Source organism: Peromyscus leucopus, chromosome 1 (assembly GCF_004664715.2).
Source record: "Peromyscus leucopus breed LL Stock chromosome 1, UCI_PerLeu_2.1, whole genome shotgun sequence".
Classification (NCBI taxonomy): Eukaryota; Metazoa; Chordata; class Mammalia; order Rodentia; family Cricetidae; genus Peromyscus; species Peromyscus leucopus.
The window spans coordinates 12,685,436-12,713,009 of record NC_051063.1 but is presented as its reverse complement, the minus strand read 5'-3'; the positions used below and the strand labels follow the sequence as shown (position 1 = coordinate 12,713,009).

The 27,574-nt window shown below is 39.6% G+C and overlaps 1 protein-coding gene across 1 annotated transcript in view; it reads left to right on the top strand.

Annotated features, from left to right (window-relative positions):
• Rorb (RAR related orphan receptor B) overlaps positions 1-27,574 on the top strand; it is a 183,437-nt gene that overhangs the window by 50,580 nt on the left and 105,283 nt on the right. The gene's annotated exons all lie outside the window — the stretch shown is intronic.

Here is a 27,574-nt window from a genome sequence, read left to right as displayed (position 1 = left end):
TTTAAGACAAGGTCTCGCTCTGCAGTCTTGGCTGGCCTAGAAGGCACTGTGTAAATCAGGCTGCCCCCAAAGTTACAGAGAGCTGCTTGTGTCTGCCTCCTGACTGCTGAGATTAGGTCTGTGGACTTCCAAAAGCAGAGCTCAGACTAAGAAACAGAGACAACAATGAGGGAAATTTGGAGCCAGAATAAGGGGAGATTTATCACAGTTTTCACTGTAAGAAATAGGCTGATTCAGGAACAGTGAGAATTTTATATGTAGAAGTGATCAAGCCTAAATGGAGAATTTATTTAGCATGAAGTTCTTGGAAAGGAAATGTTAAGAGCTAGATCTACCCATTTATAGCATAGTATTTAAGAGCATAGACTCTGAAAATATGGTTCTATATATTACTATGTCATGAGTCCTAACTGCTAATGTTAATAACTAAGGCACTTTCAGAGATGCCTAGTGTGAAAGGAACTCATGGGAGGAAGAGAGGAGAGAAAAGAAGAGGGCAGTGGGCCAAGGGGAGGGCATGCTCAAAGTACATTATCTAATTCACGAAAATGGCCTTATGTAATGGAGTATTACATATTTATATAAACACTTAGCTTGTAATGTGCACAATATGTTCAGCTAGTGTAAGAGAGACTCATGTCTTTTTGGAGCAAAAAGATTTCATCCATATCATATTTTCAATATTCTCTTACTCATTTAGCAAACAGAATGAACATAGCAACAATGTATACTGCTGGGCTCCAAGGATAGGAGAGCCAATACAGAGAAAAGATGTTGGGAATGAACAATGAACACCCTGCATGAGTGGAAAAGTTTAACAAATACTGTGAAGTTACCATAGCATGAAGAGGCAAAAAAGAATCACATGCTTCAGAAGGTCTCTCTGAAAGTCTGAATCCAAAAATGTGCAATAAGCAAAAGGTTCAAAAATCAGGGGGGAGAAAATCCATGTAGGGTGTAGGAAGCCACCGGAAAACTACCTGTTCAGGCAATACTGGATGGAACAGCCTTGGTGCAGAGTTTGTGGCCACAGAAAGATGTTAGAGGTATGGGGAGCAGAAGTCAAAGCAGGAAGAGCCATTTTGGGCAGTCCTGCAGGAGCAGATGGGCTGAAACAATTTTTTTCCCCCGAGTCTAGAGCCTCCAGATGAGACTTACATACTTTGCCTCATTTTCGTTTATATTTTGGTTCTGATTCAGGAACCAAAAATTTTCATTTACTTACATATTTAGAAAAGCAGAATTCTAAATAAATACTGTTAATTCTGGAGACTGTTCTTTTTGCAGAGCAGAATTTTGAGACGCAGCTAGTGAAATTACCTCTTTAAAGTCACAATAACAGAATGATAATCAGAATTAGCATCTTACAATTGTTATTAAATAAACTGATCCTCTACTTATACACTAAAGTGCTTACAGTAACAATTAAAGGAGGGTGGAGGGAAAGTGTATCTAGATGTGATTTTTAAATGAGAGAAATGAACAGAATCACAAGAAAGCCAGGGTTTCACTGACATGAAGTTGGCAAATAAATTCCCCAACAGACAAAATTTGTGAGACTTGATGACACTGTGGTTACCTGCTGAAAAATAATGCTTTGGGGCTTTCAAGCAGTCATTTATTTTTGTCTTCTGCTCTATACAATAAGTGAATGATGTCAAAACCAATGAACTCCTGTGATTTCCAACTCAGGGAAGAAATTATTCTTTATGGCCATTCCTTTGTCCCCTTAAGCCAGCATGAGCAATATGTGACATCTGAGCACAACATGCCATGATGTGCACCACAGAGAAGGTGAAGAGCCCTGGACGGGCTAGAGATATAGCTTCCCTAACATGCACATGGTTCCTGCGGTCCATCCCCAGCAATCTATGTATTCCAAGATCCCTTGAAAGTCATCCTAGTCAGTAGTTCTCAGTGAGTCATTTCCTGACTTTCAGTATGATCATGACCTGAGAAATTGTCAGAAAGACAGATTCCTAAAGCCCACCCAGACCTGCTGAATCAGAATCAGGAATGGGGCTCAGCAAAGTATACATTAGTAAACCCTGTAGAAGAAATTTGCCCACACTCAAATTTGAGGACCATTTGTTGCACATGTGAGGCAGCTAAGAATCCAAGAAATAATGTGATATGCTGAGGATAACCCAGCTCAGTGCTAAACCAGCTCCACAATGAGGCCTGCTGGCTTCATGTATTTGCATCCCAAACTGGACTTCCTTCCTCTCTCTGCAAACGCAACCAGAGAAGCCCAGGCTGGGTCTTAGCACCATGACTTTTTGTCTGTGCCTTCCTACATCACTGAAGCATCTGGGCTCTTTCCTTTCTTTTTGGACAGTTGCTGGAGTGAGTTGTTTGGAAGCTGCATAAATAATGAGCGGGCACAGCCAGCCCTGGTTAGTCACAGTTAAGCTTTAGAAGGGGTTTAGAGCTGTGCAAAGTCTGACCTCTTACCGATGCAACTTGAATAACATGGAGGAGGAGGAGGAGGAGGAGGAGGAGGAGGAGGAGGAGGAGGAGGAGGAGGAAGATGAAGAAGAAGAAGAAGAAGAAGAAGAAGAAGAAGAAGAAGAAGAAGAAGAAGAAGGGAGTCCCACTACCTATTTTCAGAAACATTTATGTGATTATACTTTCAATTCCAGCTTTCTGTGTATTTGTTTTTGTTTGTTTGTTTGTTAAGGAATCAGTTGATACAAAGATAGTGCACACAAATGGAAAGATGGTTGAAAGGCTAGGTTTAAAATTCAGGTGGCTGGTTAATATTTGGCAGCTTCGGGCCACAGCAGCGTACTCCCTGCTTCCTTTGCTTTGAGATGGTGTTACAAATTCAGTCTTCATGAACTAGAGATCTCGTCACCCTAGAACTTCACCTGGCGTCTCCTTTCTGTGGTTGTGAATGTGGCCAAACGCGATAAAGTTACCCTCATGTTTGTGTGCTGCTTCTGGTGTGATTGAAAGTGTGTCTGCGTGCGGAAGAGGAAGCAAAGAAAGGCTTGCAGGGGAAAAGCGGGCATGGGAACGAAATCAACACTGGGAAATCAGTCATTCAAACGAGGCACACACTAATTGCCTGGTCTGGCCCTCTCTCATCTTCCCTTGTGGCCCCTCTACTCACATCCATTTTATCCTCCTAGGCGGTGAGGCTGCAGCCTAGCTGGCCTCTTACGTAAGTCTGAAATCAGATCTGGCATGGGGTTTGTTTTAGCCTGTCACAGACACAGGGCACTGCACTGCCCTCAACAAGGCTGTTCAGCATAGCATATGACTGTAAATCTTCTTTTTCATGCACCACAGTAGGGACCTTTGTCCTCGCTGTGATTTAGCGGCTTTTATTAGCCTGAGAAGCAGCCGGTGATCAGGAGACATTTAAAAGTGCGAGCTTGCCCATTTCAATGAGAAGAGTCCAAAAGCCACGAGCGCTTTAAGAAATTACTGTTCGTAGGAGAGAAATGAAATCTTAATGAATAGGAATATATAGTGTGTGCCTATATTAAATTAACAATTGCTCAAACACATCCACATATAATCTAACAAAAACTGGAAGACACAACTGTTCAAATTTTTTTTTGTTTCTGCTCTCTGAGTAGATTTCCTTTTGTTAATTAAATTTTTTATTCATTTTATATACCAATCACAGATCCCCCTTTCTTCCCTCCTCCTGCCTTCCCCTAGCCTTTCCCCGTCCAACCCCCATTCCCTCCTCCGAAAGGGTAAGGCCTCCCATGAGGAGTCAACAAAGCCTGGTACATTCAGGTGAGGCAGGGCCAAGCCCCTCCCCCTGCATCAAGGCTGTGCAAGGTGTCCCACCATAGGTAGTGAGCTCCAAAAAGCCAGCTCTTGCACCAGAGATGGATCTTGATCCTACTGCCAGGGGGCCACTTAAGCAGATCAAGCTACACAAGTGTCTCGCTTAGGCAGAGGGCCTTGTTCAAATATTTTTAAATACTCTGCATTTGGCATGACCTAAAGCACAGGGGTCTGTTGAACTGAGTTTTCCGAAGCATGCATTTCGAAAAAGTGCGGGTCTTAGATGGCAGCGCACTCCTGCAGGGGCCACTGCTTTAAATTCACTGTTACTCCAATTAGGGTCTCCAGCGGCTGCAAATAAGAAGGAATGATGTTCATTCCACTACTTTCGTATTCTGCAAATGTCTTCTGGATGTGGCAGTTTGCATATGATGTCAGCGTGGGAAAATAAGAAGGTATTAGCATCTGTAAGACCAGCCGGAATTTCTCAGAGGTCCCCTCCACAAGCTGACTCCACAATTCAGGCTATATTTCCATTTTTAAAATGTATCTTGGTGGCGTTTTTTCTTTTTTAACTGGTTTGGCGAAGAAATTATGGTGTCTGTGTATTCAAAGGGTTTTGATTGATTTTCCATAAGACCAAGTGGTTTCTATTTTTTACTAGAAATCTGTGGTCTCATTACTTTCTGCCACTATAGTTTTTGAACATACAACTCTTGTCACTAATTTCAACATGCACAACCACCAGTGCACTCGCCTGTGGCTGGAATAATTTCGGCATGTTTCTGACCACTGTAGGAAACCAGAAGCATTGCATGATTTTAATTATTTCGCGTATGTATTTATATGCTATTGTAGAAGCACAAGAACCTCTGCTGTAGGTCTAGGGACCTTCTGGGCAAGTGAAGAGTGTCATATGACACTCAAGGAGCACACTGGGCCTTTCAAAGGAAACCTTGGCTTTTAAAATGTAGCATAAACGATCGTATCTTGAAAGCAAAGAGTTTGATCCTCATTCACAATGAGCTGGAGTTAAGCAACCAAAGAAAAGTGGAGCCATGCCCCTTTATCTGAGGATTGGGCACCATCCACAGCGACCCCACAGATCATCCGGGAAACAAAGCCCACCTTGGGTTGCATTATCTGATGGCATAGGCTGTCTTATATTTCACAGATAATTGCACCACACACCGTCTTGCTCTGCTAGGTCATAAAAACTGGCTGATCTGCCATGAGATAAATAGCATACATATATCAAAAAAAAAATTTTTTTTTCTACTGAGAAAGTCATTCCCTTAAAGGTATTTGCCTATCCACTGAAGAAGTGCATACTTTCTGTGCCGGGGAGTGGGTTGCAGGGTAGGACAGGGGTAGAAAATAAGAACCTGATAATGGAGCTGACTGAACAGGGCCACAGAGGTATTTCTTACTATCTGGTGTTCTTGCTGCTGATACAATAACTGAAGCCCAGAAACTTTATGACTCTTTATGAACTACTTGTTATTGGTAGCTCCAGAAATATATTCTGGATATCTTAACTCTTATTTTGTTAATTTTTTTCTGTTTCTGCTATGTCACAAAGTAGACACTGTCCTTTGCCTCATCAGTATTTATTATCCATTTTCTTCTATCTGCTAGAACTCTCCCACTCCCTAACTATTTTTCAAGAACTAGCTCATTCCCCATGTAACTCAGAAAACTCAAAATTAATGTACTCCTACCCCTGTTACCAAATTGAATTTTAGTCTGTAAGATTCAAAATAATCTTTCTTCTTTGCCTGGGGTTGGTCTGAAAAACAGACTTAATCTAATCATCACACAGCATTCTCTGACCAACAGGACTGTATTCCACACACTTGGGAGGAAAGTTCTCTTGTTCTTCCACAGTCTGAATTAAGGGAGCAGGTGGCCTCAGTTGCTACCCCAACACATATCTTGAAGTAGTACAAAAGCAAACTTAAGGAACTAGCTCCTACACATTGGAGAGTGTCAGAGAACGGCCTGAGTCTTATTGGTACTGCACCTGGGACTCTTTCCTGCCTCGGGATGTTTTTAGGGGGTTAGCATGGCTGCATGATTTGTCTAGTTTGAATCAAGGATCCTGTTGAAATTAAAAATATCCTATCTGATACACCTAAAGTATTTAGATATACGACATGTGTATATACTTGATCTAAACCAGGACATGATTTTATTTTGACACAAAGTCTCATTGTTGTTGTGTAAATGACTCTCTATAGTCTTGACTTTAATTGTGGTAATGGCTGAGAACTATTTGTGATATCATTCACAATGCAAGTTACCAAAACTAAAGTGTTCAGGATCTCAGTACACAAAGGAACAAACCAAACCACAGGAACTGAAATTCTGGTTTATCCTTTTTGAGGTTTTTTTGGTTGTTGTGGTAGTGGTTGCTTGCTGGCTTGTTGGCTGGCTGGCTGGCTTGTTTCTTGAGTGAGGGTTTCTCTATGTAGTCTGGGCTGGACTTAACCTCTTGATCCTCCTTTCCCTACCTCCTGAGTGCTGGAATCACAGGTGTGTGCCATCACACCTAGATAGTTTGGCCTCGATAATAAAGAAAAAGCATCATGTGTGATTTATTTACTGTTGCCCATATTAGGCACATTTATTGGCTCATGTTATATTATTCTATAAACTTAGAAGTTGTTTAGAACTTAAGGTGTGACAACCAATTACTACATAAAGTTTAGAAAGTATCTAAATAAGAAGGAAATGAGAATGACTTATCATTATAGCTTATCACAATTCCACCTTATAGAATAAACAATTGGCATCAGATGACTACATATGCCTTTCCATTCACGAGGGTATGTTTTCATTAATATTTACATGCACAGTATTTTTAAAACAATTGTGATTTTGACATAACAAGAACATCTTGATTGTAGTAGTGCACTACTTACAGTGTCCCCAGAGCAACCCTTCCTTCTGTGGCTGCTCTTCTGGGTACTGCCTCCAGCTTGTGTGTCTATGGAGTATAAGCACGAGGGGTGAATGGGAGTTTGGTAACAGTGTTATTGTTCATTGAGACTATGCGGTCATCATATCGGTGCCTCCGAACTAACCACTTTTTCCAGTGTTTCTCTCTCTCTCTCTCTCTCTCTCTCTCTCTCTCTCTCTCTCTCTCTCTCTCTCTCTCTCTCTCGTCCTAGCTCTCATAATCCCTTGAAGACCCTTAGTAAAACCCAAAAGACCATACAACTTGAGGAACTCATACTTAGTTACATATAAATAATTATGTATGGTTAATTATAGATGGTTCATTTGGGTGGGTGATGTTTTTATTTCCAAGTTGTTATAATAAAGTAAAAAAATTAAAAATAGACATGCACACTGGCTTTCTAACTCCATAAACCAAAGGTACTATTTTATCAAATACTATATTCCCCAACTCTTCAGTCACTCAAGTACAGGTACTGAATGTCTGGTAGGAAGTGACTCTATCAGTTTATCTGGGATTCAGGATTTCCTCTCTATTGGAGGAGAGATACACAGTCTGACAAAAATAAGAATGGGCTGCTGAGAAGGAGAGGAGAGAACAATGAACCCCACTTCTCCTTGGGAGCTTTTTCAACTTACATAATATTGCCTTACATAAGCCCCAGCACTGGTTATTTGCCAGCTATCCTGGAATTTTAGCTTCAGAAAGATCTTAGCTCTTGTCTACTAAAATAAAACCCCCTCAGAGAGTGTTCATTAAAAGCAGACACATGTACATGGGCATTGTTAGAAACAATTATAAAATCAAAATTCTAGAGAGAGTGTGACTGACCCATTTAATTAACACTCAAATGTCTTTTATTGAAGCATCATTGTCCACTTTAAAATATCATAACTGTTAACACTAATTTGCTCAATGTATAGGAAGTGATGGGTTCTATGGATTTCTTTGGCAGAACTGAGGCAAAGGATTTCTTCAAAGTGTATTTCTTTATATCTGTGTCCTTTCTCTATGGCAATGGAGGTCAAACCCAGAGACTAGCTGGGTATGGTGGTGCTCAGAAGGCAGAGGCAGGAAGATCTTTGTGAGTTCAAGGTCAGCCTGGTCTACATAGTGAGTCCTAGTACAAACCAGAGCTACACAATGAGATCCTGACTCAAGAAAGAAAATAACAACAAAAACAAACAAACAAAAAAGCCGGAGATACATACATACTAAGGAAGCATCCTTCCACAGAGCAACATCTCCAGCCCCCATTTGGGTCCATTTGGCAAATATTTTTATTTGTCTTCTATACTATATACTTATATACTATGTACTTATATAAGTCCCAAACATGTCTCCTAAGCTCCAGGATAAAGAAATGAATGGAAGAAGACAGCTCAGAACTAGCTGTACCTCTCAGAAAATGCAACTAAGACTTGTATTATGTGAGGTTATAGGGTGACAACCTGACCCTGGCCCAAGAAAGCCACTCCCAATAACCTCATCTACTACACTCCTTTGCCAGATTTTGTCTCTGTGAGTTACTTTTCTTTTTAATATAGCTAGAGTTTCACCTTTGGCTTTGCACATTATTGATGGAGCTAGACATTTGATGAAATTTAAAAGTAAATCCAGATATTTCAGACTGGATTATAAAACTCACAAAGACAAGACCTTTGGGTTCTAAAGTTCACTGAGGCTAGATGGGATAATAATAGTAATATTCTGGCTTTCTATGGCATCTTCCTACCAAAGAGATGAATATATCTTGATAGTAACATTGAAATATTCATAACACTTCCATCCATGAGACATAAGACTGTTATCCTTCTTTGTTTATGAAAATACCAGGGCCTGCTTCTTTGAAAAGTACAGTAAAAGGTCATAGAAAAATATGCATGATTTAGGACAGTAAACATATTGCAAATATGTAGGGACACTAATGAATAATCCAAAAATTTCATCCAAATGTCATACAATCACATTCTAAACCATCTTCAAAATCCTATTTGAATGTATTGATACTGAACAGTCAAATAAAACAGATCCTGTTTGATATTCACATCTCTCAAACAACTAAGTTCTTCGAGAGTAAGGAGAATTGGAGAATGTGTTTATTCTCCAGTTCTCCATTTCTAGTCACTATTCTTCAGTGGCATGTGGGGAGTTCAAGGTTCTCTTCACAGTGTCATTTGTGAGTGAGACTCTGTCTCTTGGAACCTCCTTTTGGCTATTTCCCTTACAGTCTAGTCAATGAGTTCACACTACAGATCATATCTTGAAGTGTGAGGTATTTTTGAGTGCTCATGAGGAGTGATTTAATGAATGCTCTCAGAATGTGAGGAAGGATAGAGAGTTTACTGTGACACAGTCCCTTATGATTTTCCTCTAATTTGAGTATATTACCAAATTACTCAGAGAGCATGCCAAAGATAATGGTGACTCCATGTGCTATTTTGACATGCTAATCACTATGCACTGTTGTGTACCAAGTTACTGAATGGAAAACACCAGAGGGGGGGAAAGTGTGATGTGGTTAGGGTTGATTATTCATAGACTTAAGAAAATACAAAGGTTTCCCTCAAGATTTGAGCAGTGGTGGTCATTCCAAGAACACTGGAAACTTCCAGGTTAAATCTTAAAGTAGAGGCTGGGGGATGTGTCTCAATAGGTAAAGTGCTTGCTATATATGCATAAAAACTGGAGTCTGGCTCCCCCAAGCTCACATGTAAGAAGCTGGCTTCTGTGACATGAGTCTGTAACCGCAGCACAGAGAAATGTAACTACAACAGTATCTCTGGAGATCATAGGTCAGCCAGTCCAGCAGACTTGATGAGCTGCAGATTCAATCAGGAACTCCATCTCAAGAACTTAGGTGGAGAGTGACTGAGAAAGACACTCATTGTACAAGTCTGGCCTCCACACAATCACACAAACCCACATGCACACACACATACACAATCACATGAACCTACATGCATAGGTACACACACACACACACACACACACACACACACACACACGAGAGAGAGGGGGGGGATCTATAACTCTGTCTACAGAATTTATCTAGTCAGATAAAATAAATTTTAATAATGTCAAATCTAAATAGCTTTCGGTGTCAATAATATATAAATATAACAACTGATTATTGCTTTAGAATTACTTGCCCAAGTAAAAATCAAAAGTAAAACATATTAGTGGCCCTTCCCTACAACCACGTGGACTTCTGTCTCTCTTATGTGTGGCTTTCAGAGCAGTGGAAATGTGTCATTCTCCATGATGCTCTTGGTAATTACATTTGTATCAGGGCTTCAACTCCAGCTTAAGGCAGGAGTTGTCTTTCAGCCTTAATGGGACGGGAATCAGTATTCCTCTAAGCTCCTGGGTCAGAATAAAGATGGTGTTCCCTCCAACAATCAACCTCCCTTCTATTCCTGTATCAGAGAAAAAGAGCCACATTCCTCTACAAATTCCCAGTGGATAGAAAGAAGCAGAGGAAATATTAGAAGCAAATTGTAACAACACAGACCTCTGGCTTGCTGGGGTCAGCACTGAGGCTCCTCTAGAGGTAAGAAATGAGTGAACTGAGCTCACCAACATGCATCTCCAGCGCTTGTTCTATATGTTAATCAAAAGGAGTACTAAAATATCAGAATAAATATTCTTCAATAAAGTACCGCATTTCTTTAAAAAAATATTCAAAATAAACCTTTTTGTAACTGGCATAGGTTTATGAGATTATCATTTGATGTTTATCTTTAAGTATTAACTGAATATGAGTTTAAAATTTTAACCTTTTTATTTTACTACAAAATAACATTTTCAACTTAGTGTGATTTATTCCTCTTCAAAATTGGAAACATTCAAGTTAGAATTATCATAATTTCTTTAGAGAGCTAGTCCTAAGTAATATTTTATTATTTTGAAAAAATGAAGACTGACAGTAAGGTGCAAAAATAATGCAGGGATTGTATAGATATACATTATCCAACTTCTCTCAACAATTTTAATAATAGGGTGGTTGATCAAAACCAGTAAGTTGGCATTGATCCTAGTCTACCGACCTTGTTTGTACTTCACTAGCTTCTTCTTTGTTGCTTGTTTTCTCTTCCAGAGTTGGATATAGAACCCCACATTGCATTTAGTTGATGATATGCTTCCTTAATCCATGAGTTTCAATATCGCCTCATTGCCTCTCATATTTGCAGCCCTGTTGATGAGTATTGATCAGACATTATAGAAGGTGTCACACAACTCAGGTTGGCTTTGGTTTATGTTTTCTCATGAAGAAACTGACAATGTGCATCTTTAGCCAAAATAACAGAAGAACCCTGTTGTGTGTTTTTCTATTCTATTCTATTCTATTCTATTATACCAGGGACAGTGTATGGTAATAATATGTCACACTGCTGATGGGGTTTCCCTGTGTATTTGCTCACAGTAGGAGTTTCCATGTCACTAAAAATTTTGCATCTGTTGCTTGAGAGTTAGTAAAAACGTTTATATCTAAGTTGCTGAATATTTGAGTCTACTATTCTATCTTATTCCCTATCATATGGGAGGTGTGGTTTCATGTTTTACTTGTGTGGATATGCCAAACTATTACTGTTCACTTCTCAAAATTGAATTCAGTAAGGCAGAAATTTAAATAAAAGACTATAATGTACTTTGATCCCTGCAATCTTCTCAGCTGCATGTGTGTGTGTGTGTATGTATGTTTTATTAAGTTACTGCAATGATAACTCAAGATTACTGTGATTCATTTCATGTCAAAAATATCAAGATATGTATAAATGTACCCTGACTTTAGAATCCTGTCTGGTAGAGTGGGGAGCACTGAGCATTCTATAAGGCATCTGATGTTGACCTGCTCCCTCTCAGAACTGTGTGCCTCGGATCCTGACCCGCTGCTACCTCAGGGGGCTCTGAAACAATCACAAGGTTAAACAGCAGTGCCTTTATTCCTTTTTTGTTCCCAGTATCAGGAACCAAAACCAGAAAAGTTGTAAGAACAGTACAAAATACTGCAGTGGCTGCCTTCCCCAGATTTCTCAATTGTTAACGTTTTAGCACTGTGATGGTTTTCTCTTTCTCTGACCCTCTTCTCTTAATCTCTCCTATCTGAGGTGTGTGTGTGTGTGTGTGTGTGTGTGTGTGTGTGTGTGTGTGTGTGTGTTTCTATGTCTGTGTCTGTGTGTCTGTGTATTTAAATTTTTCTGTTCCATTTAAAGCCAGGTGAGGACATGTTATAAATTTATTAATTTATTTTTTTAAATACATCAAAGAGCACTTCCTAACAATAGGACATTATCTCTTATAATCACAATACAGTCAGAAAAATACAAGAAATTAACAACTAGCCATTGCTTAATGCATAGCCTTTACTTGAATTTCATGAATTTTTTTCCAAAATGGTCTTCACAGAAAAGTAACAGCCCTCTGTGAAATTAGTTCCAGATTATTCCCTGCACTGAATTGCCAAGTCTCTTCAGTTTCTTTATATCTGGAATGTTCTCTTAGTTGTTTTGTTTTGTTTTTCTTGACATTTTGGAGTATAAAGGCTAGTTATTTCACACAAGTTCCCTCCATTTGGATTCTTCTAATCTTCCCTTGTAGTTAGATGAAAGCCATGCATTTTTTTACAGCAATGAGTCTTGAGAAAGAGATTTGTACACAGGAGTGAGCAGGACAATGTAACACAAAAGCTGGGAACATAAAGGCACTTAGAACCACAATAAAGGAAGGGATGTGACCTCAGACCTGTCTGTGGTGAACTAGAACCTTAGAAGATGTAAGGAGGAACTGAGCAAAACATCACAGGAGGATGGACATGGTCATTGCTCTTTTAATTTAATAGGATCAGATAGAGCAATGTCATTCTGATCTATAATGGCGTTTCAGTTCCAGAACCCTTAAAAAATCATGTAGAGTCCAGGAGATTATCTTTACATTAGTGGCTTTGAGAAAATGTGTGTTTGGGGTTTATTTGTTTGTTTGTTTGTTTGTTTGTTTTAATATGGTAACAGCTCAGTGGCAGAGTCCTTGTTTGAAGGTGCAAGGCCCTGATTCAATCCCCAAGAGAAAAAGCTTAAGAAAAACCTTCTGAGCCCAGTGACTCATGCCTATAATCTCAGTGCTCAGGAAGCTGAGAAAGGAGGACTAGGGGTTAGAGGCCAGCTTGGGCTACACAGTGAGACCCTGGAGAGCAGGTGAGGAGGGACTTCATAACCCACCGAAAACACTCAGGCCATCTTTCTCTTCTATATACTCAATGTGAAGTGAAAAAATGGCAGTTCAGCAGCACCTTTGAGCAATGGTGACTACAGGGATGTCTTAAACACTAAAATACATGAGTAAAGAAAGCACATGTCTCGTTATTTAAATGTCTCATTGGATAATAATTCTGTTTCAGGGGTAGTATCTACTTAGTGTTTCTACCTTGTACACAGGACTGGTTTCTACACTATACAGAACCTAATGGAATGAATACCAAATACTTAGCTGGAAAAACTGATCATTAGAGGATGCACTACAATTTCTGAAGGTAGTTCCTGTGTACAATGCATTTATTTACAAATGCATATAGGCAAGTTTGATGTATGGTAATTGCTCAAACTAATGGGCTGCTTTCCACCACTCCTTCCTTGGCTTAACATTCAGTTACCTCTGGTAGACTATCAATGACTGAAACAAATTCACATCAAACAGTGTGTTGAATAAAATCACATAAAATGATGGATCTGGTCACTGTTCACTGCCAGATCTTGCTGGCTGATATCAACATCAGATTTTTTCACAAATATTCTTACCCTACAGATTGACATGATTTTGCCTATTTTTCAAGACCCTCTTTTTGGCAATGAGGTATATGGCCTCTTAGCAGTTAAATATAGAATGTAAGGTTAAGAGGAATATTAAGTTCACATTTTTGCAAAAAGTAGGATTGGAAACCAGTATCTTTTTTTAAAATGATTGTTTTAAAGTCATCTTCACATTCATGAGTTCTTACCTGTGCCTTTCTGCTTGTGTGCCAGTACATGAGTTTTTTGGGTTCTGTGTAGCTCTGTGGATGTTTGTCCAAGTGAGATTTCCTAGTTTCTTCCTGTGTCTGAGCTTTAGCCACAGTCTCCTTCCTGCCTCGCACATGAACATCAGAACCGCCTAATTCTAATATAACTGTCCTGATTAAAGATAAGTGCTCTTTGAACAAGATGCTCTGATGATCTCCAATCCTAAAATTTTCTGTTTAAAAAAAAATGTAAAAAAAAAAAAAAAAAAAGCATCCTATGTGGAAGCTTGCTCTCACAGACTGGCAAAGGGTTAGTGAAAAGACCATAGTCATTTATGTACTTGTCATCTGTGGAGGAGATGACAAACCTGCTCCCCTCCTCCTCTGTCATTTGCCATCTACGATCCCCTCTAATGACAAAAGGATAAGTGGGGAGATGATGAAATTCAAGACCAGGAAATCAGTTAGATAGACTATGCCCTTTTATTAACACCTTTTATTAAAATCTTCCTCAGCACTCAACTCTTGCAGCTTTCTGGAATCTAACCTCTTCATATTAGAATCACAGAATAATTCTGTTTCATATAGTCATCGGAAAAATACAATGCATGTAAATTTCCTCACGTGTTTTGACAACCTACTATTTCCATTGCTTTCTATTTATATTAGTGTTGGTTTTATTATTCTAAACTACTGCTATCAATAGTTTTATGTCTGTACAGGGGTTTTTTTTATATCCCTCTCCTATATTTCCCCTTCCTAAATTTATTTGGGGAGTGGGTAAGATACAGATATGATAATAATAATAATCAAGTTATATCAGTGAAGAAACAATCATTCCCACCATCAAGCCATATTGATGTTTCTTTTGTTACCAAATGTATTTTCAAGCAAAACTCTGACATATGTAGTTTTTTGTTTTGTTTTTGTTTTTTATTCTCTGGGGGCCTACCAGCTCCCAAATAAATACACCGAGACTTATTCCTAATTTATGAGTTTCCAGCCTTATCTTGGCTTGTTTCTAGCCAGTTTTTCTAACTAAAATTATCCCATTTTGGGCCGGGCAGTGGTGGCACACGCCTTTAATCCTAGCACTCAAGAGGCAGAGGCAGGCGGATCTCTGGGATGTTTGAGGCCAGCCTTGGCTACAGAGTGAGTTCCAGGAGAGGAGCCAAAGCCACACAGAGAAACCCTGTATGGGGGGGGGGAGTTATCCCATTTCTCTATAGCTGCATTTTGCCTCTGGGCTTTTAACTTTGTGTGTGTGTGTGTGTGTGTGTGTGTGTGTGTGTGTGTGTGTGTGTGTGTATCTTTCCTTCTTACTCCATGGCTGGCTGTGGCAGGGTGGCTGGCCCCTGGCATCCTCCTCTCCTTCTCCTTTTATTGCTCCTCCCCCTTGCCTAGATTTCTCCTCTTATTTATTTTCTCTGCCTGGTAGCCCTGCCTATCCCTCTCCTGCCTAGCTATTGACTTTCAGCTCTTTATTAGACCAATCGGGTGTTTTAGACAGGCAAAGTAACACAGCTTTACCAAGTTAAACAAGTGCAACCTAAAAGAACTCAACACATCTTTGCATCATTAAACAAATATTCCACAACATAAATAAATGTAACACATCTTAAACTAATATTCCACAACCAAGATAACCCAGAAATTCTTGCTTCAAGGACTTGGTGTACCAGTTGTTTTCAATCTCCAAAAGCAATCACTTTCCCACGTCTTTTGGGCCAGGATCATCCTCTATTTGAGGAGACCCTTTAATTCAACTAAAGCCAAATGGACTACAAACAGAAATAGAGACAGACTTGAGACAAGACTGAATCAGACCTTCCCAATATCTTCTCTGTCTTTGAGCTCTCATCACCCAGGCAGGAAAAATAGAGGACTTCAGGACACCTAGTTAATGGCAAGGGTAGAAAAACGATGTTCCCCAGTGTCAGGACTCACAGAAACAGGAAAAGGACAGTGTGGGGGAAGCCATAGTTGCGGTGGATGACACCTTCTCCTCCAGAGGAGTGATATGTGTAAAATGTCCACTCACTCTGAAACTTGCTGCCAGCCCCAGGAAAGCAGTACCTTCCATGAAGGCTAAAGCACCAGAGGTTGTATTTTCAGCTGATCAACCCAGCACATTCCTTCCCCTGAACGAGGGGGTGAGTGGTGCTTGCTTTAAAGACCTTTGAAATACCAGTGCTTCCTTTGCAACCAAAACTTAATGAGAGAACACACATGTGACAATCACAGAGCAAACAAGTGTCTGGTAACTTGTCACAGTGCCTTAATGCCTGGTTTTATTTTATTTTATTTTCATAGCTCAGGGTTTTCTACATTTTTATTAATTGTCAATTTGTGATATAAACAGGTATGCCCTCCTGATTACTAATCTATCAGACCCAGGTCTTCCTTTTTCTCAATATCCTAAACATAGTCCAGGTACTCCGAATTTTAATGACATCTTTTGCATGTTAAAAGTGAACAGTTTTGCTGAGCAAAACAAAATAAAATTCAGCACTGACTAGCACTCCCCAGTGCAGCTTCCCTTAAGTGAAAAATATTCTGCTTCTACACTGGCCTGCAGCATCTGAAAAAAGAACCCTCTCCTGCAGAAGAAAAAAATTTTAAAAAAATAAAAAATAAAAGCATTTTAGATCATTTCTCATAAATAGTGAGGCTACGAAGTTAACAAAATGAATGTAATTATAAGAGTATAGTCATCATTTGTTTTCTCAAGAACATAAACTGGAAAGTTGTCTTTAAACTGTTCGGTAATCTGAATCACCACCTAGAGAGAAATGAACATTTAAACATCTAAACCTGAAGTTGCATTTATTATTATAAGTAAAAGCATATATTAAAACATTTACAGGTTCCTCCTTGGGATGTAGTGTCACATTTCTACAGCTATAAGGATGTTTTTATCATCTACCAAATATTAAATGATCATACACTCATTTGAACCCCCATTGCAAGAAACCTTCTCCAAACACATGTGGTGTACTCCTAGCTGGGCATATCACTCTGAACGTCCAGTGTGAATGCTGTTTTTGGCTGAAGAAGTTGTTGCAGGATGAATATCAACCATTAAGTGCGAATTATGTAAATAAGGCACGAATCAATCTACTCTGTCACAATGCACAAATGAAATAAATTAATCAATAATAATAAAATGAAACAATTTTATGTAAGACCAACTTTGAGAAAAGTTATTAATATAGTGGAATATTTTTATTTTTCAAGCTTTTCCTACAAAGATTTTCAGTTGTTGTGAATAGGCAAAAGCACTTTTTACAAAAAATCTATCATAGAGGTCTGAATATCTGCACGTATGCATATTTTACAGCTGTATTTTTCATTGTTGTGACCAAATGGCCTGATGAAAGGTGACTTCATGGAGGAATGATTGACTTTGGCTCACAGTTTGTGGCTATTGGCTATGACTTCAAGGCACGTGTGTGTGTATAGCAATGACTGGAAGCTGTGAAAGTGGGAGCTTGGTCACTTCTAGATGGATTAGCGAGCGAAGGAGAAGGGAGACTGTGCTGAGCTGCCTTTTTCCCTGTCCCTGTCACATTCGGTCCAGCCACCCTAGCCTACAGGGTGGCTCAAGTGCCATTCAGGATGGATCTTTTATCCTCAGGTGAACCTCTCAGGAAATACACAGGCAGGCCCAGAGGTGTGTCTCCTGGGTAGTTCTAAATCCAGCAGGTTGACCCTGATATGTAACCAGCTCACCATCCATAGCAAAATGTGTTTTAAAAACAAAGTGCTAGGGTTTGCTAAGTTTCATTACAAGGACAGTTGACAGAGTGAAGTCCATTCAGTTGATCACATAAAAATCAGTAAGTGTGTTCAGCTTATTTTTTGATGACTAGAGATGATATAAATACACAAATTTGGTAGTTCGCCATGAAACAGCAATGGAAGGACCAGCCAGAGGCTCTGGACTCAGAGGTCCTGTGTGCTACTGTCCCAAACCACCAACCCCTACCCATCATCACTAAAACAACTTGGTGATATCAAAACAATCTGAAAAATTAAGAAATTTTAGTAACTGTTTGTAGATACTTTAAAATACTCAGAAAAAAAGTATAAATAGAAGACCAAATGTCATGCTTTCCACAAACTGACTCTGTAAATTACAATTTAGATGCAAATTTCTCTTTGGCTACGTCAGTAAGTCAGACATCAGGCATGCTCAATTAGAGATTCAGTTGTATGTTCTCTCCACGAAATATTTGTAAATGTAAATTTTTATTCCATGTTTTTATCTAATTAAAGTACTAGATTATATATTTTTTAAAATAAAAATTCCTTTACCCTCCCATGTGCCTTTTATTTTTCAACAGAAAGAAAAAATGTATTTAGTGCACAGTAAGAGGCAGTGGGTTTAACAACAATGTCAACTGTGCAGCACACACACCACACACATACATGCATATGTCCACACACACACACACACACACACACACACTAGGAACTAACTATAAAACATCAGTTGATGTTATTTATTACTAATAAAACTATACCCATCTTATAAATCCTAGAATCGTTCTGGGAATGTCAGAGAATAATCAACACAATAAAAAAATCCTTATGAAACAGGTTTGTTTTGCTTTTTTGGCTTTCCATTTTTGGTTTTGGTTTTGAGACAAGATCTCGTTAAGACTGGCTTTCAATTTGCTATATAGCCAAATGTGACCTTGAACTCCAGTTTCTCCTTCCTTGACCTCCCTGGAGTTTCTCCATTAACATGTGCCAGCTGGGTTCCATGCCCTCTCTCTTTGCATTATGTGTGCCACTACATGCCATTATTTGTTAAATTAATAGACTATTACATGCAGGATATATGTGCAGAATATATAAATGAATATGCATTTGTCATCTTTGATGTATTTAATTTGGCTGATGCACCCATAAAAAAGCCTGCAGCATATTTGCATAATTAAGCATAATATTATGATAAACCATTTCAAGAGAAAAAGTTGGTCTTTCAATCACAATGTGGTTATATTTTTAACCTTGTATGTTCAGAATTCATTCGTGCTGAGAACTGAAGGTAGAAAAGATTGCCTTTGCCTTTATGAATAAGGGTGAAAAGTTTATTTAAATTAATAGTGCACTATGCTGAACTAGAACCCAAATATTACACATGACTGGCATATTCCAGAGGACAGGAATGTCTTCTTCACACTTCACATAAGAAAAGAATTCTAGGGGCTGGAGAGCTGCATCAGCAGTTAAGCTCACTTGTAAATGCAAAGGATTAGGGTTTGATTTCCAGCACCCACATAGAGGCTTGCCACCTTCTCAGGCACCAGACATGCATGTGGTAGATAAACATACATGGAGGCAAAACACTCATATACAGAAAATAATAAAAACAAATCAAAAAATATTTTCAAAAGAAAAGAATTCTATACTGTGGCATTTGTTGAGACTAAAGTTTCTACAGTTCATATACATGTGTGTGCTTGTATGTTTGTGTTATGAAGGTTTCTGTATCTCCAACTCAACCTAAGACCTGGAAAATAGGGGGCAGGGAATGGAAAAATACCCATTTTTCATGAATATTCACTTTCCCTCCAAATTATTCTGAGTGACACGTGTAGGTCAACTAGCAAGTGGATCTTTTGAAAGAACAACTTTTTAATTTTATTACTAACTTTTATTTTTATTTTCGTTATTAACTTTTCTCATACACATCCAATTGTGAAAGTCTGGAGAATCATACCATGGTTGTCAATTCATTTTTTTAAAAAGCAGCAAACCAGTACCAATTCCTCATTAGTTTAATAAATACAGCAAGAAGTCATTAGCAAAACATATAACAATTTAACCTATAGTATAGATGAATACATGCATTAGTCTCATCCCCAAGGCTGTTTGCTATTGTAGTTATTGGTGACATCATGTGGTTGATGTTGGTATCGACAGCAAAATTAGACCATTTCCTAAAGCTGGTTGAATTACTGCCAGCAAAATGAAAGATTTTTAAAGCTATATCGTTTCCATTAAGTTTGAAACAAAGAATTTTCCCTGTTCCATGACTAATCATTTCTCCCTTAAATTTTATAATGTCTTAGATTATCATGGTATATGAATAAATCATGGTTGTATAGGCGGACTACACACAGGGTAGTAATTGTTACTGGAGTTATCTGTCACTTTCCAGATAGAAACAATACTCTTGAATGCTAGAATTGGGGAGTATTTGTTCTGCTCGATAGAATGTAGAAGTTTCTATTCACTGCCTCATGTAATTACTGGGAAGATATTTCCATTGTTAAAAGCTAAATTAATAGCTTTTATTTTATTTATTTGTGATAATTTAGTTCAATATTGTCCTTGCTGGAGAAGATGTACTAATCCCTACAATTAAGAAGTGCTTTGTCATATCCTCTTTTTCAATTAATCATAGAAAAAGAAAAGTTGAGGCAATTTGTCCTTAACTTTGACCTGAGCTCTTTTCTTAAGAGTGCCGGTACCTAATCTGATGACTTTCCCCTATGTAATATTGGTGTCATGTTCCTGTCATTTGATTAAATGGGATATTTTAGTCATTAATCTAACAGCCCTGTGATGTAGGAAGGAAGACATGACATTGTGAAGGGAAGGATCACAGAACCAAGGCAAGGAATCCTTTACTGAACACTCCAGTGGGTTCCCAACTCTGCACTGCTCTCTCTTGCCCATAATCTTGCCTGGTCTCCAATTTACATGGTACTGCATAGAACACAGGTCTCTGGGGACTTCCTTTTCCTTACCTAGAAAAGGACTTCTTCACTCTAACATATCATTAAAAGAGATATCAATTTGCAACTTTTGCTAAGGTTTAGTCAAACCAGGCTCCCCAGAGGTTCTCCTATTATACCCCGAGGTCCTAAATGAAAAGCCTTCAGTTTCTCTTCTTTACAATCTAGGCTGCTAAACTCAATAGGATGGGAAACTATACACAACATGTATTTATAAAAGAATTTGTCACTGGTCTTAAAGGAAAATAGGAATGCTAAGTGCTGGAAGACTTAAAGAAAATATGGTCAGTTATATCATAGTACCAAAGTCACGAAAATACAATTTTTATTGACTTTGCACATATCCCAAGGAATGCTCAGGAATGAACTCTTTTCCTGATCACAGATGCCTGGGGGAGTCTGGGAGTGAGCCTGGCACTGCAGAGCTGGCTATTTTTGGAAGGAGCCAAGACCTGCGATTGCCTCTCGTGGAGAAAGATGTACCACTGTGATAGCCGGTTATTGAACTGGGGGCATTGGCAATTGATGAGGTGATGGTATCGCCCTGAAAGTGCAGGTCACAGGAGGAAAAAGGGTGCTCCTGAGGGTAATGAGATACAAACACAGCAGAGCCACACTGCCATTGCCTTCGGCTTAATTAAACACAGAAAGGAAGAAGAAGAAAAAAAAAAAAAAAAACCTTGGAATATTTTTCCTTCTACACTCCAGGCCAGTCACGGGACCAATTAGCTAAATTCAGCTGAAATCCCTTTTTTCCTCAATAGGTTTTACTTAATTACTTCATGTTTCCTCATCCAGGTGTAACATGACAATGTATGTTAAAATGAGTCCCAACGCATCTTGTGAAATACATTCCCCATTTCCTCTCGCGTGAAGCACAGAGGAGAATGTAAGGAAATTGCCTCTTGAAGGACTGTTCAGAAATTAGCAAACTGGCTGAATTCAAGAGGTTAATTCTCACCCTTCAGAGCCTTTTAATTGTAGTTCACAGAGATCTCGGCTCTTCTATTAAATTATTTTGGTAATTCGGTCAAGTGTCCCATTTTCCCAATCTATAAAATATGTAAGAATGTGAACGTAACACAAGCATCATACACATTTCTCTTGCTGAAAAGGCTCTACTGGTCTCCCTTTGTTAAAGCAGAAGTATGGCATGGCCCACTTTGGGCAATTAATCAACTGGTACATCTTGTGAAGAATCTGAGCGTGTCTGTCAGTGTTATGAAGGGCTTCCTTATCAGACACAGACTGGCAATCAGCCACTTGAGAATGTCACTCATGCAAGTGGAGTTCCCCATTCTATTTGTCTCCACCTCAGAGATGACTTGTGTGCCTGGATTTTTCCTATAGAATGCAGGGAGCCATTACATTCCCAAAGTGCCATGTGACTATCATCATCCAAAGACTGGATTTTTGCTGCTAGAAAAACCTGGGCCTAATGATCAGAGCACGCAGTGTCAGGATGTTATTGGCGTGCTCTGTGTGACTGTAACAGTGTTGACCTGAAATCAAATTCAATTAGCATAGACTTGCTAATGACCTACACTGCTTCAAAAACACACAAGGACAAAACACTTGGCCAAAAAGCTCCCATTTCCCAGAGTTTCCAACTCCTTTTGGTTGTTTGTTAGAGCAATAGCCAACTGCCAGATTGTCTCCATAGATGCACGTTAAAGCACTTCACTAATGAAACACTTGACCACGCCTGTGTGTTATGAAAGGGAGGAAGCGGGGGAGTTCTGTCCTCAGGCGCTCTTGAAGCCGTTTCTGCAGCCACTGTGGAGCACACACTGCGTCTCTGGAGGATACGTTGGCTGGACAGGGTATCAAAGCAGCTAGGGGAAATAAGGTCTGTGGTCAGGATAGTGTTTCAGTAAAGCTAGAGGTGCCCTCACAGAATGTGCAGGAGGCCAACCCACTATCCGAGCAGCACTTTAAAGAAACAGAGGAGCCTTTATGATGTCCCGCCATTCCAGGAAGATGAAGACGATGTCCACTCTAGATTTCCACAGCTTTGACTGACTGCCTCCCTATTGTTTCTTTCCTAGTCGCCTGACAGGCTCATTGTGACACCCTCTGTCTCCCAGCAAAGAGCAAGGACGGCTCTGATTCACCTGTCCTCCCCTGTCCCACCAGCAAATACACCCTGCACTGAGTCACTATCGGAAATTCTCTGTGAACGCAGCAGTAAATAATAATGTGTAATGTTTAAAATGCCCGCATTCCACCGTGCTGTTTGTTTCTCAAGTTAACACTTCATGGTCTCCTTCCAGGCTTATCCTCCAACTTTCTTCTCTCTTGTATCTTATAGATGTTTTCCCTTGATATCACATTCTTTATCAAATATGCTGTTATAAGCAGGTGTATAAAGTGGTAGCATGAAAGCGTTCCAAAAAGGAAATTCATCCACCTGGTATAAATGTGACTATTTCTATGTCTAGGCATTTGCTTCACAGTCTTGCCAGGCCACTCTAAAGCGCCAAAGCCTCCCCTAGCCAGGGTCAGCACAACTTCAGCTTCCTAAATCTTTTTACCATCATAAACCCAGAAGCTCAAAACACCGTGAAAAAGCCCTGTACTGGCCATATACAACTACGAAGCCAAGTCAATAATGAGAGGATTTTGACAATGCTGACTAAGAAGAAATTTGAAAAGGCTCCGGACTTCGGTGCTTATAAACACGGAGAAATAAACAACAGGGGAATGGCCTAGGAAGAGGCACCATTAATGTGAAGGAGGCCATGCATCACGCATGCAGCCATGCTACCAAATTCACATGGCACGTAGGCCTGGCATTGTTCAACAGCAAAGAAGCATTTGCTCAAGAGGAATATGGAGACAAATAAATATAAGGAATGAATACTACTCTCAGACTCTTGCAAACACTTAACACTTGGTTGACTCATGGGGAAAAAAAGCTTTAAATTCTAAACTATTACTGAACAAAGAAGAAAATGCCTTTTAAATGTTAGTGGTGACAATACATGTTTCTTGTGGCCCAACTCTAGAGGAAACATTTGTTTACCCTGCTAAGCCCCTGTAGAGAGGAATTATTCTTCCCACTTTACAAATGAGAAAACTGGGTCTTAGCCTCAGTGATGGCTCCATAGTTACTCTGAAGAAACCTCTGCTGGAAGAGCTCCAAGGACAGAAGGAAGGTGGGTAGCACACTGAGGATCTGTGTTTCTTAGATGCCACACTCTTCCCCCTATTTGACATGATTTAGCTCAGCCAATCTCTTCACCAGAGAAACTGAACAATTTTCCTGGAGTCAGGCTAAGCTGTGTAGTAAATGGTGAAGCTTGGCCACTTTGGACATGTCCAGCTGACTGCATAGAATCTGCTATTATGGATAGCCTACAAAATTTTCTATACATACAGCCTGGGCATCCCCAGTCAAAAATATGAAATCTGAAAGGTTCTGAAACACAAAAGTTTTTTGAGTGCCATCCTGATACCAGAAATAGATATTTCCACACCTGTCCTTCTATAATGAAATTATTATGAAAAAAACAGGTACAAATATGCTTCAAGGTTGCTTTCAGTTTAATATGCACAAGGTGGATATAAAGTATAAATTAATTTTGTGTGTAGACTTGAGTCCTATCCTTGGTACAACTCAACATACCTGTGCAAATGTTCCAAGATTAAAAAACAGAACGTCTGAAATCCAAGTGCTTCTGATCCCAAGCATTTTCAGAGAAGGAACACTGAGCCTGCAGAGACATCCATTGATTCTTTCAATGCTCCAGAAAGAATGGTGTGTGGGAGGCCATTCACTCAGGGACAGTTCATCTCGAAAGGCCCTGCTGTTGAGGAGCGGACTGCCCCAGCTCAAGGGACAGATGCCAGAAAACAGTTGCAGCTTCCCTCACAACATTAAGAGATTTACCTCAAAATCTTGTACCGATTAAAAGTCAAAAGTGGGGAAGAAAGAATGGTCTACCTATTGAGCAGCACTGGGAATATTACACTCCACAGAGCAGGAAGGACAAATCGAACACAGAACTGTGTGAGGACCAAATTAAATGGCAAATACACAAGCTCTTTAAATTAGAGAGCCCTGTGAAATATAAGCAGCGTTGCAGCTAATATTATCACATAGGGTCCTCTGCCCCTCTGCTTCATAAAACAATAGTTTCTTCAAGGTCCCTAGAAGCCAAACCAGTGACTATGTTTCCAGAGAAATTAATGTAAAGGTAATTGTGGATGTTCAATAAATATTAAACAGCCTCTCTATTTGGGGGACGTTTCAAGTATGTGATTAAGTTGCAGTGACAGTAAAGGAAACCAGAGTGATCTTTAATTATAAAATACCTGTTGGGTTTGGTTCCAGTATAATGCAATTACCTTGAGGCGGATGGCTATATCTCACAGGAGGTTCCATTCTCCACATGAAAGCCTTCGTGGACGCACATTAGACTCCATTGTTTGGACTTCCTTCATGGGCCCTGGCTCTTGTCTGTAGCAGCTAATCGGCACTAGCTTGGCAAGCCTTGCAGGAAATCTCAGTTGTATGCTGGCCATTCTGTGGCCTGCCTTGAAGTGTGGAAACATCACAGAAGTAGGGAGAAAGGCAATGGTGTCAGGCCACAGCATTAGCAAAGCTCAGGCAGCAAAGAATCTGAGGAATTCGGGATCTCTAGTGGACACAGGAAGGCTGTAGGGGAAGGAAATGGAAATGTCCCTGTCCCTTGTCAGCATTGTGATGATTGTAACACAAACATTGGTTTTTTGTGTTGTTGCTATTGCTTTTGGTTTTTGGTTTTTGGTCTTTTTTTTTTTTTTAAGTCCAGCAAGAAAACCTTTGGGTTTTATTTTAGGAAACTGTCCACTTACTTGCATAACTTCATTTTAAACTGATTTTTTTAAAACCATTGTCTGGCTTTTGAACCCATGAGTGCAAGCAAATGGTGAGCTAAGGAAATGTTATTTTGAAAGTCTTTTTTGTCTCGTGCTGTCAGAGTTCCAAAAGCCTTCTATTAAGATTACCCCTATGAAATAATCATAGCCAAAACATTTAAGTGAGCACCACATGCCACTGGCAAGTGCTTTCCTTATGAATTCAGTTCATTTCCATAATGAAATCATGGGGAAACTGAGGCAACATAGTGCTAGTTAGCTTGTCTGTGACCATAGGACTTGCAATGGGAGGAATCAGTTTTCTCGTCCGGACATCCTACACATGGGACCCTTGCTCTTTCGCTCTACAACCAACTGCCTCTGAGGTTTTTGCTGCAGAGATTTGTGTATATGTGAGTCCCAAGAAGGACTGCTTGCATGTTTATTCACATATTCGGTTTAGATCCTGGTTTCAAAAAGACTGTTTTGTGCATCTTCTTATGAACCAATGCAAGTGGACTTCACTGTGTTTCTTTTCTCTCTGTTCTCTAGTTTATTTCTGAACAATTAGTTCCATAACCTGTATTTAGTTTCTTCATCAGTATCAAAATGGTTCTGCAGAGAGAGGTGCCTTTAAACAACAAACTTAGCAACTCCCTCTGCTTTGATTTCCAAATTATCCCTGCTTTAATTTAGAGTAGAAGATGAAGTGCAGAGGGGCTGTTGATTTACTTGCAGGAATCCACCTTTCCGTTTGCTTTGCCTCACCCTGAATTTGTTCAAGTCAGCAGTTCTAAAAGACATGCATGATTCTTCAAATGGAAAATGTAGTCAATGGGAGACACTGTGTGTGTGTGTGTGTGTGTGTGTGTGTGTGTGTGTGTGTGTGTGTGTTTTCTCTTAAAAAGAAAGAAACAAATTGTGGGCTGTCCTCGGCTGCAATGGGGAATGCTATATGAACTTTAAAGCCAAGAGTAAAGCACCACTTAGAGAAAGCTGGTAGAGGGGGAACACATGTTCAATGTATGAAGTCAAGTCAGAAAGATGCATAGGAACCTTACTGACAAGATTTCCCAACTCTCCGGCTTTCTCTTCAGTTAGCCTGAATGATTCTCAATGAACAACATTGTAAAACAAAAGCAACAATAATGTAGCTTTGTTGTGACACTGAATAATGATAACCTCTCTAGAATCCTGGACAAAAGCTAGCTGGCTAGTTATTTATTTAATGAATCATTATTTCTTTCATTTTTGTCCCAAAGTATAAGGAAATACTGGGAGGACCTTTAAAGATATACAACAGCTTCTAGGCTCCAACTAGAACTGAAAGAAATCCAAAATACTCTCTGCCCTAGCCAGACAAGGTATTAATCTATATGCAACTGTCTTGGTTAGGGTTTCTATTTCTGTGATAAAACACTAAGGCCAAATCAACTTGAGAATGGGGCAGGTTTATTTCATCTTACAATGCTCAGATCACAATTCTTATAGCGAAGGAAGTCAGGGCAGGAACTGAAGCAGAGGAACACTGCTTGTTGGCTTGTTCCTCAAAGCTTGTCCAGCCTGCTTTCTTCGATCAAGCAGGGACACCTGCCCAGTACTGGCACCTCCCCCAGTGAGCTGAGCCCTCCCACATCAATTATCAATCTAGAAAATGCCCTACAGACTTGACCTCAGGCCAATGTGGTAGGAGCATTTTCCCACTCGAGGTTCCCTCTTCCCAAATGATGCTAGCTTGTGTCGTAAAAACTAGCCAGCACAGCAACCTATTGTGCAGATAAGAAAACTGAGAACCAAAGGCAGGTAGTTAGCTCAATGTGCTAAGACATCTACCAAGTGATGGTGATAAGGCAGGAACTTGGCTCCCTTTAGGAACAATTTTTGTTAAACTTGCTGCCTTTCTTTGGACTGAAAGTCTTAGGCCAGTAGGGGTCAGGCAAGAGTAATCCCTGGTCCAAATCATCTTGCTTCTAATTGCCACCAGAATCCTAAGAGGAAACAAGGGACAGGACATGCTGAGTTAGAGTTGGTCATCACGGCTCAGAGAAAGATAGGAATGACTGCTCACAGAGTTATTAAGACCCAGATTTAAACTATTCTGGTGAACAGTCCATCAGTCACACTGTGTGGTTCAACAAAGTACCTTTCCAGTCATCTTTGGCTCTCCTGGATCAGTGGACAGTTTTATTTTGAGATGTCTTAGTGACCAGAAATCATCTCATATAAGAAGTAGTTCAAAAAAGGCATAACAAGTGTGTCAATCATCTTTCCATCACT